Raw genomic sequence first — 15,332 nt, 5'->3', positions numbered from 1 at the left:
CAGTCTCCATTTTATGGTTGAGTAGTGCTGCTGCTGCTGCTTCATCGCTTCAGTTGTAGGATTTCCTTTCCTCCACACTCTCTCCAGCACCTGTTGTTTGTGGATTGTTGATGATGGCCATTCTGACTGGTGTGAGGTGATATCTCATTGTAGTTGACTTGCATTTCTCTAATAATGAGTGATGTTGAATATCTCTTCATGTGTTTATTAGCCATATATATGTCTTTTGAGAAATGTCTGTTGAGGTCTTTTGCCCACTTTTTGATTGGATTTTTCTAGTATTGAGTTGTGTGAGCTGCTTGTATGTTTTGGAAATTAATCCTTCGTCAGTCATTTCATTTGCTATTATTTTCTCCCATTCTGAGGGTTGTCTTTTCACTTTGTTTATAGTTTCCTTTGCTGTGCAAAAGCTTTTAAGTTTAGCTAGGTCTCACTTATTTATTTTTGCTTTTATTTCCATTATTCCATTATTATATTCCATTATATTCCATTATCAAATTATATTATATTCCATTATTCCATTTATATCCATATATTTATTCCATTATTCTAGGATCCATAAAGGATCTTGCTATGATTTATGTCACACAGTGTTCTGCCTATGTTTTCTTCTAAGGGTTTTATAGTTTTTAGTCTTATATTTAGGCTTCCCTAGTGGCTCAGACAGTAGAGCATCTGTCTGCAATGCAGGAGACCTGGGTTCGATCCCTGGGTTAGGAAGATCCCCTGGAGAAGGAAATGGCATCCCACTCCAGTATTCTTGCCTGGTAAATCCCATGGACCTGGAGCCTGGTAGTCTACCGTCCATGGGGTCGCAAAGAGTCGGACACGACTGAGCGACTTCACTTAGGTCTTGAATCCATTTCAAATTTATCTTTTTGTAGGATTTTAGAAAGTGTTCTCATTTCCATTCCTTCATGAAAAGACACTTCTACAGCAACCCTCCTCATCCTTTGCCTGCACTTCTGGTGCTCTTCTTCACTCCTTCTCAGAACCTCCTCTGCCCCTGCATTTTGTCCTTATCCTGTCCTCTGACCTGTATCCAAAGTGATGGTTTGGCAGTGGTAATGAAGGTATAGGATAGGAGATAGTAAGAGGGACATGGACTCACACTCACACAAACAATGACCTGATTTCTTATGCACTGCAGAGACTGAGCGCCCTATCAAAGTCCACTGCTTCAGAGAAGTCTTCTCTGAACTTCAGGCTTCCCTCATTTCCAGTCTGAGTTAAGCATGCTCTCCCTTGTGAACTTACTAAATGGCACAAATATGTCTGTTTCCTCTACTACAATTATGAGTTTCCCCAAGGGGGTTGACAGTATCTTGTTCTTCTCCAATTTATCCCATATTATTGGCACATGGGCTTCCCTGCTGGCTCAGCAATAAAGAATCTCCCTGTAATGCAGGAGATCCAGGTTCAATCCCTGGGACAGGAAGATCCCCTGGAGGAGGGTATGGCAACCCATTTCAGTATTCTTGCCTGGAGAATTCCATGGACAGAGGATTGGCAGGCTATAGTCCATAGGGTCACAAAGAGTAGGATGTGACTGAAGAGACCTAGCATGCATGTATATGGCATAAGGTCTGAAACATTGTAGAAATTTAATAAATGCTTGAAAATGGATATGATGACTTCTCCAGATAAATTAATTTGTACTGCTTCTAACTCCAGGAAAATTTTATTTTAAGCTATGTATATATTCAATGAAACTCTATTAAAAATGTATTATGCTCCCCTTCTTAAAAATTAAACAAAATACTGAATGCAAGAGACAGTAAATTCTACTGGTCTTGTTGGATAAAAACCATGTGTTGTGGGAGCAGCCAAACTGAGCTTGGAGCCTTATCCTCTCACATACTGTTCACACATTCTTGTGAAAGTTATTTAACTCCCCTAAGATTCATTTTCTTCATCTGTAAAATGGACACAATAGGAGAACAGATTTAATAAGAGGTACTGTGCTTCTCTGGTGGCTCAGAGGTCAAAGCGTCTGCCTCCAATGCGGGAGACCTAGGTTCGATCCCTGGGTCGGGAAGATCCCCTGCAGAAGGAAATGGCAATCCACTCCAGTATTCTTGCCTGGAGAATCCCACGGATGGAGAAGCCTAGTAGGTTACAGTCCACGGGGTCACAAAGAGTCGGACACAACTGAACGACTTCATCACCACCACCACCACCACCACTGTGAAGTCAATATAAGTCAATAAATGAGAAAGACTTAGAAAAGTTCTTGGCACATAGTAAGTATTCAATAAATGTGAGCTGTTAATGTCTTCACTTTTTCCTTAATGACTCAGGAACTTCAATATGTGTCACTTTTATGCTGTGCTTTAATAAAGTGATGCATTTAGAAGCTATCAAGATATCTAAGGAAGTTTGTCTTTCTAGTAAATGAACTCAGACTGCTGGGTTTTTTTTAATCCTTATGGCTATCATTTTCTTATTTTCTTGCTTGCTATCAGCTGACATTTATTGCTAAAACTATGTGTCTCTCCACGGTTTTGCCACTCAAATTTTTAGTATATCATACTTAACATTCTATGAACTAGGAAAACATACTACTAAGTTTTTTAGAATAATCTGGAAAGTAATAGATAAGACTATGAACTAAATCCTAATCATAAGGAATTCTCACATCCAGAAAATAAAAAGTATGTTATTATATGGACGCATTTATTTCCTAGATGCATTTTGTGCTTTCTTCCTGTCAACAGAAAATGCTGTATGTTTCTGAGTAATAAACTTCTGGGATAATTAAAGTGGTATCTCACTTGCATGCCATCTGTAGAAGGATAATATGGCACAGTGGAAATAGCAAAGACAACAGAGATCTGAGACCAAATTTTGATTTTACTTGCTCATGTGAACTTGAGCAATTTGTTTAGCATTTCTGAACTTGACTTTCTTCACATTAAGGTAAAAACACTTCTGGAATAATAAGACCTATAGGATTAGAAATTGTTGATGTAAATAACCAGTGTGCCAATAAACAATAGGGCTCAAAATATAATAATCATTAAAGTTATCATCTGTTCATCCATAATTGTCTTTAGTGTGCAATCCAAATATTTAAATACTTTAACTTTTCACAGACTTATATTTTACTCTCTGAAATACCTCTATTTTGACTTTATAACAAATCTTAATATTTTACTGGATTAATAATGCCTTGATAAAATGAATTATCTCTGTCTGCTTTTCTTTTTTAACCTCCATTTAAAAATAATGTTGAATATTAAAATTTTAATTCAATATGTCTAAATTATTCACAGATAATTTTGGTAAAAGAAGAATTAAAACTTTTATCCCTTTTGTTCCCTGACTGGATTTGAATAATTTGAATGGTCCTGGCTTGCCGAATAATACTCATCCACTATGTATTCTGCTGATGGTTTTCTTTGAACAGTTCTGTCTCCATCTGTCTCCAAATCTGTCTTGCATTTTTCAAATAAATATTAATAAATTATAGATGTTTTTGTTAAACAGACTGAATCTTAATAATAAAAGGAAACAAGACAGGAGTAAAGGAGAACTTTATAAACTGAATACACCCCAATGCTGGTTAAAATGACATCAGTGGTTTATCTAATTTTTAGGGGACCAGTAAGCACACAGTTTATATAATGTGTTTTGCCTATTGCTTGATCTAGCCATTTTTCAATATTCATGTATAAATGGTGATATCTAATGTATATAGCAGGCTGTAAATTCTAATTAGATCACAACTTCCCATTCTTGGAACAATAAACTACAATATTAATCATTTTGTCACATTCAAGACATACTGGACTACCTTATTTGATCCATTTCCAAATCTAGTCTAAACTGAGGTAGAATTGTCTCTCATTCCCCTAAAAGATAGCTGAGAAATAAGAGGTCGGTAAAGGAGGAACTGATTTATTATGACTGGATGGCTATCTCTGTCTGATTAATTACTCTTTACTTTAAGATGCCTACATTTTAAACTTCTCATTATTTGTCCTCTCAAATAAAATATATCTTTCAGATCTCTGGAACATGTTTAAAATTAAATTTTAGTCCTTTAACATTTGAAAGCAGAGTTTCTACTAGCTCAGATTCATTACTGATTTTGCTGTGTCGCCTAAAATTTAATTATAAAGATGACACTTTAATCCCAGTGAAACTGGTTGGTTTATTATAAGTGAGGAACAAAAATGCCAACAAACAGATCAGAGCTCCAGAAATATTTTTTTAAATTTTTTTTCCTACAGAATGAGTTATATTAACATGGAAATGTATGCGCAAGTAAACTTCAAATGTTATTCTTGTACCAGTGTACATTCAAAAGGGCAATGATACCTGACATTGTGGTTCCTTTTTAGGCACTTAATAACTTGTTGGATCATTAAACATCATTCGCTCCCTGCTTTTCATGGACCCTCGAGATAGTCATTAACTCCATAGTAAGGAATGGGAACAATGGAGTTACTGTCTAATTGTAGTTACAATCTTCTCTCCCCTGTTATCATGTATCTATATAACTAAGAAGCTTTGTTATTTCTACCACCTCTGTAGTGACTGATGCCTTCATTGAATAATTTTTAAATCTGTTTTATAAGAGAAAACTGTTATATGCATTTGGTACACAGAATGGCATTTTTCAATTTGGGGGAAAATAAAAGTTAACAATAAAATAATCCATATAAAATGATAATTCAAAACAAACTTGGACAGTACTAAAAAAACAGTACTGAAAAATAACTCAGGTACAAAACTATATTTTTAAAAATATAAGCCATGTTTATAAAATAAACCTTTCTTTCTGATCATTAGTTAGCTTAATTTATATTTACTGATTTTGAATGCTTTTCTCCCAATATACAAAAGTGCACATTCTATGATTTTAGTTGTTAAATATTTTAAGGTATATTTTAAAAGTAAAAATATGTACTGTTTTAAAAGTACTTGCTTTTAAGGTCATTATTTGATTGCCCTAGGAAAGAGAGTTGTTGGATTCTTTTCCCTATTGATGGCTTCCAGATTAAACCATAGACTAAAGGTGACAAAATACAGCCCACAAGCCACATTCAGCTCACAGATATAGATGTTTTTATAAAAATTCAATTAAATCAAAACACTTAAAAATGACTTCTTTTTTTTTTATTTTTTGGTTTTTTCACATTTTATTATTTCTTTTTGTTTTTCATATTTTTTTAATTTTAGTTTTTTATTTTTTAAATTTTAAAATCTTTAATTCTTATATGCATTCCCAAACATGAACCCCCCTCCCACCTCCCTTCTCATAACATCTTTCTGGGTCATCCCCATGCACCAGCCCCAAGCATGCTGCATTAAAATTGACTTCTAAGAGAAAGCTTAGAGAAAACTTTTTGACTTTGGCTTAGGCAAATATTTCTCAGATATAACACCAAAGTTCAATCTTTAAAAAGAAAAAGAATGATAAACTGGACTTTACCAAAATTAGAAATATATGCTCTTTGAAAGTCATGTTAGAAGAATGAAGACAGGCAACAGACTAAGAGAAAATATTTTCCAAATCATAAATCTGATAAAGGACTTGTATCCAGAATTTATAAAGGTCACTCAAAATTCAGTAAAAGAAAAATCAACAACACAATTTAAAAAGAGAAGGGATGTGAAAAATCACTTCACCAAAGAAGGTATATGGATGGGAAATAAGCACATGTAATCATGCTCAACATCATTAATGATTAAGGAAATTGCCAGGTAGTGCTAGTGATAAAGTACCTACTTGCCAATGCAGGAGACTACTTAAGAGACACAGGTTCCATCTCTGGGTCAGGAAGATCCCCTGGAGGAGGGCACAGCAACCCACTCGGGTATTCTTACCTGGAGAATCCCATGGAGAGCAGAGCCTGGCAGTCCATAGGGTCGCAGCTTTAAAAAAATCTTACGATACCAAATGAAAGGATATGAAGTAACTATAACTCCTATTCATTGGATGGACTTAAAATATTTTTCCAAATGGAAACTTCATATACACTTAAACATAAACTTACCACATAACCCATAAACCCCACTCTTAAGTATTCACACAAATGAAATTAAAACTTAAATTTGCACAAAAACCCACACATGAATGTTTATTAGTAATCAACAAAATATGAAAACAGCACAAATAGTTTTCATCTGGGAAATGGATAAACAAATTATGGCTTATCTGTCCAATGGGATGGAATACTACTCAGCAATGAAAAGAACAAATTACTAATAAATGAAATAACTGAGATGTATCTCTAATTAAATTAAATGAAAGGAACCGGAGTCTAAAAGCTACATACATCATGATTCTATTTATGAGATTGTTGGAAAGACAAAACTATAGATATAAAATAGAAACAAAAACACTAGTCACCAGGTGTTGGGGATATGGAGGAAGAATATACTGCAAAAGGATACAAGGAAAATTTGGAGATGATGCAATTGTTTATCTTGATTGTGGTGGTGGTTACACAACTTACATGTCTGTGAATTCTCAGAACTTCACAATTAACAGGGAAATTTTTACTATATGTAAATTGAACTATTTTAAGAAGATATAGGTGAAAATGGTACAATAATTCAGAAATTTTACATGTTACTACTGATTATTTTCCCTGGAGTAGGAAATGGCAACCCACTCCAGTATTCTTGCCTGGAGAATCCCATGGACAGAGGATCCTGGTCAGACACAACTGAGCAACTAACACACTGATTACTTTATCTTGGGGAAAAAAGAGGAAAACCAGGTAACACTAGGACAATATTTTGTTATTCAACAAGTATTTATGAAGCACCAATTGTCTTTTCCAATGAGTCAGCTCTTTGAGAAAGATGGAGGAGAAGGGGGTGACAGGATGAGATGGTTGGATGGCTTCACCAACTCAATGAACATGAATTTGAGCAAACTCTAGAAGACAATGAAGGACAGGGAAACATGGCATGCTTCTGTGGGGTCACAAAGAGTCTGCCAGGACTTTGCAACTGAACAACAACAACTGTAAGTTAAGTATTATTCTAAACAATGAAAATGTTGTTAGGAATAAAGCAAACAAGAATCTTCAAGCTTCTGGACTTACATTCCAGAAGAAGGAGACACAATTACCACAAACACATGTAAACTAGATGGGTAGTCAGATGCTGATGAGTGCTGGAGAGAATAATAAAGCAAAGAGTTGACAGAGTCAAAAGTTGAAGATTGAAATGTAAAATAACATAGATAAGGAAAGCTTCACTGAGAAGATGCATTTGAACAAACAGCTGAAGGAGATGAGAGCACTAGATATGCATTTTTCTGTATTCAGGAAGAGGGAAACACAAGGGCAAAGGCCTTGTGACAAGAGTGTACCAGGTATGCTTAAGGAGACATACATTAGCCCATGTACCTGAATTAGAATGAGGGGAGAGGACGAATAACAGATGTCAGAAAATTAAAAGGAGCCAGGTTGGGCATGGCTTTGTTTTCATTGTTATGAAAAGCTATTAAATTTATTCAGAATAGAAATGGCATTATTTGACTACCGTTATAACACTAGATTATGGTGGAAAAGGTAGAAGTAGCAAGGTTAAGATGCTATTACAGAAATCAAGATGAGAAATAATGATGACTTGGCTAAGAGTGTGCACAGTAGAGATAGTGAAATGTTCAATTATATTTTCTTTGAAAGGCAAAACCAACAGGATATGCAAATATTTGTAAGATATGGGCTGAAAAAGAAAGTGAGAAATCAAAGATGACTATAAAGTTTTTTACTATAAAAGAAAGAAATTTAAAGTGAAGTCGCTCAGTGATGTCCGACTCTTTCCAACCCCATGGACTGTAGCCTACCATGTTCCTCCATACATGGGATTTTCCAGACAAGAATACTGAAGTCGGTTTCCATTTCCTTCTCCAGAGGATCTTCCAGACCCAGGGATCGAACCAGAGTCTCCTGCATTGTAGGCAGACGCTTTACCGTCTGAGTCACCAGGGAAGTCTTATAGAACTGAAGATATCATTTACTGAGAAGAAGTAGATTTGGGGATAGAGAAAATCAATTGTGTCAAATACTGTGGTTATGTCAAGACAGATAAGGATTAAGAATCAAGCAATGAATTTAACAAAATGGAGATAATAAGTGACCTTGATAAGAGAAATAACGGTGGTATTGTAAAGGCAAATGCCTCATTGGATTAGGATCCAGAATCAAATGAGAGAAACTTAAAATAGTAAATAAATGCCATTCTTTTAAAAAGAGTTTTGTTGTCAAGAAAAGTAGCAAAATATGATGGCAGCTGGAGGAGTGTCAAAGAATGTGGTGTCAAAGAGGTTTTTAATTTTTGTTCTTTTGCAAGAGGAAAGGATATCTAGTTTCAAGCAGGTGATATTGTTCAAAGGGGAAATTAATAATATGGGACAACTAGGAAAAACTGCTGAAAACCTGTTGTTGAACAAGATAAAGGGAACAGGGTCTAACGGACAAGTTGAGAATTTATTCCTTTCTAGAAACCCAGTTCATCTACAGAAGTGAAGGCATCTGGGTAGAGATGCTTGTATAGGTCCACAGATAGATGTAGTAATTGAAGCTTGTGAAAATTAATTTCTGATTGATTCTGTTTTCTCAGTGAGATAGTAAGGATGAGAGTGAGACCAGGAGAGAAGGTGACTGAAGTTTGTAAAGGATAGAGGAGTTGCAAAATAGTCATTTTGATGAGTGAGAAAGTGGATGAATCCAGCCATCTGGTCAAATAAAAAGGAAAAATTGGAGAACTTTGTCCTTCATTGCCACATAGCAATCTTATTTTTCACTGTACCCTTTCATATCTGGGGAACAAACAGACATAAACAAACTGAACAAACAGCTGAACAGCAGCTGAACAAACATTTATATGAGGGAACTAAGAGTCAATCAGTTCAGTTCAGTTCCATCATTCAGTCCTCTCCAACTCTTTGTGACGCCATGGACTGCAGCATGCCAGGCCTCCCTGTCCATGACAAACTACTGGAGTTTACCAAAACTCATGTCCATTGAATTGGTGATGCCATCAAATCATCTCATCCTCTATCGTCCCCTTCTCCTCTCACCTTCAATTATTCCCAGCATCAGGGTCTTTTCGAATGAGTCAGCTCTTCGCATCACGTGGCCAAAGTATTAGAGTTTCAGCTTCAACATCAGTCCTTCCAATAAATATTCAGGACTGATTTCCTTTAGGAATGACTGGTTGGATCTCCTTGCAGTCTAAGGGACTCTCAAGAGACTTCTCCAACATCATAGATCAAAAGCTTCAATTCTTTGGTGATCAGTTTTCTTTAAGTCCAACTCTCACATCCATACATGACTACTGGAAAAACCACAGCTTTGACTAGATGGACCTTCGTTGACAAAGTAATGTCTCTGCTTTTTAATGTCTCTGTCTAAGTTGGTCAACACTTTTCTCCCAAGGAGTAAGCATCTTTTAATTTCATTACTGCAGTCACTGTCTGCAGTGATTTTGGAGGCCAAAAAAATAAAGTCTGACACTGTTTCCACTGTTTCTCCATGTATTTGCCATGAAATGATGGGACCAGATGCCATGATCTTTGTTTTCTGAATGTTGAGCTTTAAGTCAACATTTTCACTCTACTCTTTCACTTTCATCAAGAGGTTCTTTAGTTCTTCTCACTTTCTGCCATAAGGGTGGTGCCATCTGCATATCTGAGGTTATTGATATTTCTCCCAGCAATCTTGATTCCAGTTTGTGCTTCCTCTAGCCCAGCATTTCTCATGATGTACTCTGCATATAAGTTAAATAAACAGGGTGACAATATACAGCCTTGATGTACTCCTTTTCCTATTTGGAACCAGTCTTTTGTTCCATGTCCAGTTCTAGCTGTTGCTTATTGACCTGCATTCAGATTTCTCAAGAGGCAGATCAGGTGGTCTGGTATTGCCATCTCTTTCAGAATTTTCCATAGTTTGTTATGATCCACACTGTCAAAGGTTTGGCATGGTCAATAAAGCAGAAATAGATGTTTTTCAGGAACTCTTTTGCTTTTGTGATGATCCAGCAGATGTTGGCAATTTGATATCTGGTTCCTCTGCCTTTTCTAAAACCAACTTGAACATCTGGAAGTTCACAGTTCACGTATTGTTGAAGCCTGGCTTAGAGAATTTTGAGCATGACTTTAATAGCATGTGAGGTGAGTGCAATTGTGTGGTAGTTTGAGCATTCTTTGGCATTGCGTTTCTTTGGGATTGGAATGAAAACTGACATTTTCCAGTCTTGTGGCCACTGCTGAGTTTTCCAAATTTGCTGGCATATAGAGTGCAGCACTTCCACAGCATCATCTTTTAGGATTTGAAATAGCTCAGCTGGAATGCCATCACCTCTACTAGCTCTGTTCGTAGTGATGCTTCCTAAGGCCCACTTGACTTCACATTCCAGGATGTCTGACTCTAGGTGAGTGATCATACCATTGTGATTATCTGTATCATGAGGATCATTTTTGTACAGTTCTTCTGTGTATTCTTGCCAACTCTTCTTAATATTTTCTGCTTCTGTTAGATCCCTACCATTTAGTCATTTATTGAGCCCATCTTTGCATGAAATGTTCCCTTGGTATCTCTAATTTTCTTGAAGAGATCTCTAGTCTTTCTCATTCTATTATTTTCCTCTATTTCTTTGCATTGATTGCTGAGGAAGCCTTTCTTATCTCTCCTTGCTATTCTTTGGAACTCTGCATTCAATTGGGTATATCTTTCCTTTTCTCCTTTGCTTTTCTCTTCTCTTCTTTTCACAGCTATTTGTAATGCCTCCTCAGACAGCCATTTTGCTTTTTTGCGTTTCTTTTTCTTGGGGATGGTCTTGATCCCTGTCTCCTGTACACTGTCATGAATCTCCATCCATACTTCATCAAGCACTTTATCAGATCTAGTCCCTTGAATGCATTTCTCACTTCCATTGTAATCATTAGGGGTTTGATTCATACCTGAATGGTCTAGTGGTTTTCCCCCACTTTCTTCAATTTAAGTCTGAATTTGGCAATAAGGAGTTCATGATCTGAGCTATAGTCAGCTCCCAGCCTTGTTTTTGCTGACTGTATAGAGCTTCTCCATCTTTGGCTGCAAAGAATATAATCAATCTGATTTCGATGTTGGCCATCTGGTGATATCCATGCGTAGAGTCTTCTCTTGTGTTGTTGGAAGAGGGTGTTTGCTATGACCAGTGCGTTTCTTGGCAAAACTCTATTAGCCTTTGCACTGCTTCATTCTATACTCCAAGGACAAGTTTGCCTGTTACTCCGGTGTTTCTTGACTTCCTACTTTTGTATTCCAGTCCCCTATAATGAAAAGGACAACTTTTTGGGGTGTTAGTTCTAGAAGGTTTTGTAGATCTCCATAGAACCGTTCAACTTCAGCTTCTTAATCATTACTGGTTGGGGCATAGACTTGGATTACTGTGATATTGAATGGTTTTCCTTGGAAACAAACAGAGATCATTCTCTCATTTTAGAGATTGCATCCAAGTACTGTATTTTGGACTCTTTTGTTGACTATGATATCTACTCCATTTCTTCTAAGAGTCAATAGATGGTGATAATATTGATAGGAGCTATTATTATTGAACATCTAGTATATGTAAAACATTCTATATAAATAACCTTTAATTCTCACAATATCCTTGCAAAGTAAGTAAGTATTGTTACCCTGCATACACGGAAAAGAAAACCAAACTGTGGAGAAGGTAATGTAGTTGAAATTTCACAACTAGGAGTGTCACAATTATCACTTAAACCCAGGTCTTTTCCTTTCAACAGGGCGTTTGGAAGTGATCATCCTTGTTCAGTGGCAAAGAAAGATCCTTGTTAAGTCTTTCTTTCTGTTCTGATATACCTGAGAGATAGATAAATTCCCATAATTAACAGTATGACTGTGTTCTTATCTGTAACAAGGAGAGAAGTATATGTCCAACTTTCCAAAGGAAGCATAGTTTGAAAAAAAAGAAGATAATTTGGAGATGATTGGGAACCTCTCTTAGAACCAGAAAAAAACACTGCCCACCTTTGCATTCAGCCTCCTTTGTTGAGGGTGGCTCTGCTTAATGGTCAAAATGGATATAAATCTACCTGGTATTTTTTAAATATTTACATAAATTAGAGAAGCTGAATAGACCTCCATCAGTGACTGCTGAGGACTAGAGGAAAAATGGGAATGATGCTTCCAGACTCAGAATGTCACTTTATCAAAAATTTAAGAATGTCTGCAGAGACTGACCTCAATCTTCAGTACTATTCTATATTATTAATATGATTCAAGATCACTTAGAAAAATAAATGGTGGCCCCTAGAAGCAAACACTGGTACACTAAAAATCTGTCAGATTATTTTTCTGATTGGTTGCTCAAAGTAAATCTCTTCAAAAGGAATTTGATGAGACTTTTCAGGTCATCTTTGTGAAAAAGATCATTAAGTATACACTTCATGGTAGTGCAAATAGTTTTAAAAAATGACCATGATTATTAGGTATAAAATAAGCTATAAAGATATATTGTACAATGTGGGGAATATAGCAAATATTTTATAATAACTATAAATGAAGCATACATATTAAAAACTATAAACTACTTTACTATACACCTGTAACATTATATATATATATCAAGTATACTTCAATAAAAAATTTTTAAAACATACCATATGCTAAACCAACAAATCTCAATAAATCTAAATTCATATTATATAGTATATGTTTGCTGAAAGCAGAAATATCAAATTACAAATTAATACTAAAAAGATATCTGAAAATATTTGAAATGCTAGTAAACTAAAAAACATACTTTGAAATAAATTATAGGCCAAAGAAAAATTTACAAGTGAAATTAGAAAAAGCTTTGAGTTGAATGAAAATGAAATCACAATATATCAGAATGTGTAGAATGCAGATAGCACAATACTTAGCAAGAAATTTATAGCATTAAATGCTTTTTTTCAAAAGTCTAAAATCAGCTGTCTAAATTGCCATCTCATGAGGCTAAAAATAAAGAAATAAAATAGCAAGTTAAACCAGAGTAAAAAGAAGAAGGGAAATAAATTTAAGAATTGCAATCAGTGAATTAGAAAACAGAAAAACAATAGAGAAAATTTAATGAAAAAAATGCAGGCTCTTTGAAAATATGAATAAACTGATAAACCTCTAGTTAATGGAAAGAAAACCTCTAGTCAATGAAAGAAAACAAATTAGAAATATGAGAGATAAAAGAAAGAGTACCATTATCAATCATATGGAATTTAAAATAATGATGAGACTATTAAAAATTTTTAACAATAAATTTGACAACTTAGATGAAATAAACACACTTCTGGAAATCACTAAATCTGACATAAAAATTAGAAAATTTGGATAGTCATATTTATCAATGAAACTGAATTCATAATTTATAACATTTTTACAAACAAAACTCCATAACCAAGTTGCTTCACAGGTAAATTATTTAAAATACTTAAGGAAGAAATGAAAACTAGAAAAGGTCAGTTTTCATTTCATTCCCAAAGAAAGGCAATGCGAATGAATGTTCAAACTACTGCACAATCGCACTCATCTCACACGCTACCAAAGCAATGCTCAAAATTCTCCAAGCCAGGCTTCAACAATACATGAACTGTGAACTTCCAGATGTCCAAACTAGATTGAGAAAAGGCAGAGGAACCAGAGATCAAATTGCCAAAATCTGCTGGATCATCAAAAAAGCAAGAATCCCAGAAAAATATCTACTTCTGCTTTATTGACTATGCCAAGGCCTTTGATTTTGTGGATCACAACAAACTGTGAAAAAGTTTTACAGAGATGGGAATACCAGACCACCTGCCCTGCCTCCTGAGAAGTCTGTGTGCAGGTCAAGAAGCAACAGTCAGAACTGGACATGAAACAACAGACTGGTTCCATATCAGGAAAGGAGTACATCAAGGTTGTATATTGTCACCTTGATTATTTAACTTAAATGCAGAGTACGTTATTTCAAAATGCTGGGCTGGATGAAGCAAAAGCTGGAATCAAGACTGCCAAAAGAAATATCAATAACCTCAGATATGCAAATGACACCACCTTTATGGTAGAAAGCAAAAAAGAACTAAAGAGCCTCTTGATGAAAGTGAAAGAGCAGAGTGAAAAAGTTAGCTTAAAACTCAACATTCAGAAAACTAAGATCATGGCATATGGTCTTATCACACAGCAAATAGATGGGGAAACAACAGAAACAGTGAAAGGCTTTATTTTGGGGGCTCCAAAATCATTACAGATGGTGACTGCAGCCATGAAATTAAAAGGGGCTTGCTCCTTGGAAGAAAAGCTATGATCAACCTAGACAGCATATTACAAAGCAGAGACATTACTTTATCAAAAAAGGTCCATCTAGTCAAAGCTGTGGTTTTTTCAGTAGTCATGTATGGATATAAGAGTTGGACTATAAAGAAAGCTGAGTGCCGAAGAATTGATGCTTTTGAACTATGGTGTTGGAGAATACTCTTGAAAGTCCCTTGGACTGTAAGGAGATCCAACAAGTCCAACCTAAAGGAAATCAGTCCTGGATATTCATTGGAAGGACTGATCCTGAAGCTGAAAGTCCAATACTTTGGCTAGTTAATGGGAAGAATTGACTTACTTGAGAAGACCCTGATGCTGGGAAAGATTGAAGGCAGGAGGAGAAAGGGATTAGAGAGGATGAGATGGTTAGATGGCATCACTGGCTCGATGAGTTTGAGTAAACTCCAGGAGTTGGTGATGGACAGGGAAGCCTGGTGTGCTATAGTCCATAGGGTCCCAAAGAGTCAGACACAACTGAACAACTGAACTGAACTGAAGGAAGAAATAATGCCAAGCCTATCATTTTTTCACAGAAAATAAGGGATGTGAATTACAGTTTTCAATTCATTCTAGGAGCTCAATATTACCTTTATACCAAAGCCAGACAACAACATCAAAAGAAAAGAGAACTACAGGGACTTCCCTGGTGGTCCAATGTTTAGGACTCAGCACTTTCACTGCTGTGGCCCCAGGTTCAGTCCCTGGTCAGGGATCTAAGACACCATGAGCTGCATGGCACAGCTTAAAAAGGGAAAAAAAAGAAAACTATAGACCAATATTCTTCTTGAGCACAGACTTAAAATCATTAATAAAATATTAGCAAATCAAATACAGAAAATAATATTAAATAGACAATATATCCTCAACTGGATTTATCCTAGAGATGAAGTTTTCATTAATATTTGAATATTGAATGATATAGTTTTCCATATTAATAAATAATAATGAAAACCCAGAAGGTTGTTTCAATTTAACAAAAGATGTGCAGATTCAAGATCATTGGTACACTGAAAACTAAGATATTGCTAG

General features: G+C 35.6%; 1 non-coding gene across 1 annotated transcript; it reads left to right on the top strand.

The window, feature by feature from the left end:
- Positions 1-14,943: 14,943 nt before the first annotated feature.
- TRNAE-UUC (transfer RNA glutamic acid (anticodon UUC)) lies at positions 14,944-15,016 on the top strand. Its single transcript has one exon. It is a non-coding gene; the product is annotated as a tRNA-Glu (tRNA).
- The last annotated feature ends 316 nt before the right edge of the window (positions 15,017-15,332 follow it).

This window comes from Ovis canadensis, chromosome X (assembly GCF_042477335.2).
Source record: "Ovis canadensis isolate MfBH-ARS-UI-01 breed Bighorn chromosome X, ARS-UI_OviCan_v2, whole genome shotgun sequence".
Taxonomy (NCBI): Eukaryota; Metazoa; Chordata; class Mammalia; order Artiodactyla; family Bovidae; genus Ovis; species Ovis canadensis.
Note: the sequence above shows the minus strand (reverse complement) of the source record. Positions and strands in the feature narration are given on the sequence as shown.